Here is a 2,697-nt window from a genome sequence, read left to right as displayed (position 1 = left end):
GTCTTTCCCTTGTTTGGTGCGATGGAAGGGGTCGCCTCGAAGCAAAAATTGGAATGAAATTAGAGAGTTGTGAGAGAGAGTTGTTCGATCGGGCACGACGTTGCGTGCTCGGCCTCGCTTGATGACTCTGCGTCCTTGCTGTAGGGTAGGGGTGCGGATAGTCGAGTGTTGTTCGGGCTCAGATGGCGTACGGCGCGTGAGTGGTGATCTGGTAGTTTGGGTTGGCAGGGTCGGTGCTCGGGCATCGATCTGTCGACGTCGACTCCTCTTCATTGACGTGCCCCGAAGAAGTGTTTCGAGCGGCTGAAATTGATCGGTTCTTGCATTGGTACCTCACGCGATGGAAGTGTCGCGTCTCGTTAGTCCCTTTCTGTCGGCAGCCTTAGATGGGTGCACGACGAACCCTAAAGCTCGCGTCGCGTTCCGCGTCAGCCTTTCCAAGGCTTGTTGCGGCCCGCGTCGTTGGTGCTCGCTCTCGTGGATGCGGTGCATTTGGCGGCATGATATGCTCGGGAAGTCTCTCGAACGTGTTGCCTCTGCATATTTCTTGAACGAATGACGCTCGTGGCCCGTGTTGATTTGGTGCCTGCTGTCGTCCTGCCGGAGGGCGGCTGGTGCTATCATGTGGGCTGCGACGTCGTGTAGGACTGCTACCTGGTTGATCCTGCCAGTAGTCATATGCTTGTCTCAAAGATTAAGCCATGCATGTGTAAGTATGAACTAATTCAGACTGTGAAACTGCGAATGGCTCATTAAATCAGTTATAGTTTGTTTGATTGGTATCTGCTACTGGATAACCGTAGTAACTCTAGAGCTAATACGTGCAACAAACCCCGACTTCTGGAAGGGATGCATTTATTAGATAAAAGGTCGACGCGGGTTCTGCCCGTTGCTCTGATGATTCATGATAACTCGACGGATCGCACGGCCATCGTGCCGGCGACGCAGCATTCAAATTTCTGCCCTTATCAAATTTCGATGGTAGGATTAGTGGTACTATGGTGGTGACGGGTGCGGTGAATTAGGGTTCGATTCCGGGGAGGGAGCCTGAGAAACGGCTACCACATCCAAGGAAGGCAGCAGGCGCGCAAATTACCCAATCCTGACACGGGGAGGTAGTGACAATAAATAACAATACCGGGCTCTTCGAGTCTGGTAATTGGAATGAGTACAATCTAAATCCCTAAACGAGGATCAATTGGAGGGCAAGTCTGGTGCCAGCAGCCGCGGTAATTCCAGCTCCAATAGCGTATATTTAAGTTGTTGCAGTTAAAAAAGATCGTCAGTGGACCTTGGGTTGGGTCGACGGTCAGCCTATGGTGAGCCACCGGTCGGCTCGTTCCCTTCTGCGGCGATGCGCTCCTGGCCTTAACAGGCCGGGTCGTGCCTCCGCGCTGTTACTTTGAGAAATTAGGAGAGATCAAGCAAGCTACGCTCTGTATACATTAGCATGGGATTACATCATAGGTTTCGATCTATTCTGTATGGCCTTCGGTGATCGGAGTAAATGATTAACAGGGAAAGTCGGGGGCATTCGTATTTCATAGTCAGAGGTGAAATTCGTGGATTTATGAAAGACGAACAACTGCGAAAGCATTTGCCAAGGATGTTTTCATTAATCAAGAACGAAAGTTGGGGGCTCGAAGACGATCAGATACCGTCCTAGTCTCAACCATAAACGATGCCGACCAGGGATTGGCGGATGTTGCTTTAAGGACTCCGCCAGCACCTTATGAGAAATCAAAGTCGTTGGGTTCCGGGGGGAGTATGGTCGCAAGGCTGAAACTTAAAGGACTTGACGGAAGGGCACCACCAGGAGTGGAGCCTGCGGCTTAATTTGACTCAACACGGGGAAACTTACCAGGTCCAGACATAGTAAGGATTGACAGACTGAGAGCTCTTTCTTGATTCTATGGGTGGTGGTGCATGGCCGTTCTGAGTTGGTGGAGCGATTTGTCTGGTTAATTCCGTTAACGAACGAGACCTCAGCCTGCTAACTAGCTATGCGGCGGTACCCCTCCGCGGCCAGCTTCTTAGAGGGACTATGGCCAGCTTAGGCAAGGAAGGTTTGAGGCGGCATTAACAGGTCTGTGATGCCTTAGATCTTATGGGTTGCACACACGCTACACTAATGTATTCACGGAGTCTATAGCCTGGCGCCGAAAGGCCAGGGTATTCTTTGAAATTCATCGTGATGGGGATTAGATCATTGATTGTTGGTCTTCTACGAGGAATTCCTAGTAAGCGCGAGTCTTCAGCTCGCGTTGACTACGCGAGTCATCAGCTAGCGTTGACTACGTCCCTGCCCTTTGTAAACACCGCCCGTCCGCTCCCTACCGATTGAAATGGTCCGGGAAGTGTTTCGAGATGCGGCGACGTGGGCGGTTCGCTGCCCGGGACGCGTCGCGAGGTAGTCCACTGAACCTTATCATTTAGAGGAAGGAGAAGTCGTAACAAGGTTTCCGTAGGTGAACCTGCGGAAGGATCATTGTCGATGCCTAAACATCAAACGACCCGCGAACACGTTTAAGAACAAACTGTTCGCGTCGAGGGCGGGGGGGAAGCATGCTCTTTGCCTGCCCCCCTCCCCCTCGACGCGCTTAAACCAAACCCCGGCGCAGGTCGCGCCAAGGAAATTGAAATGAATCTGCCTGCCCCTTGCCCCGGCCTCGGTGTGCGGGGGGTGGAGCATTCTTG

General features: G+C 52.2%; 1 pseudogene; it reads left to right on the top strand.

Moving 5' to 3' along the window:
* Positions 1-651: 651 nt before the first annotated feature.
* LOC150030742 (18S ribosomal RNA) lies at positions 652-2,491 on the top strand (annotated as a pseudogene).
* The last annotated feature ends 206 nt before the right edge of the window (positions 2,492-2,697 follow it).

This window comes from Benincasa hispida, unplaced genomic scaffold, assembly GCF_027475165.1.
Source record: "Benincasa hispida cultivar pf3 unplaced genomic scaffold, pf3_genome.v1.1 HicScf1660, whole genome shotgun sequence".
Lineage (NCBI taxonomy): Eukaryota > Viridiplantae > Streptophyta > Magnoliopsida > Cucurbitales > Cucurbitaceae > Benincasa > Benincasa hispida.
This window is presented reverse-complemented; position numbering and strand designations above follow the sequence as displayed.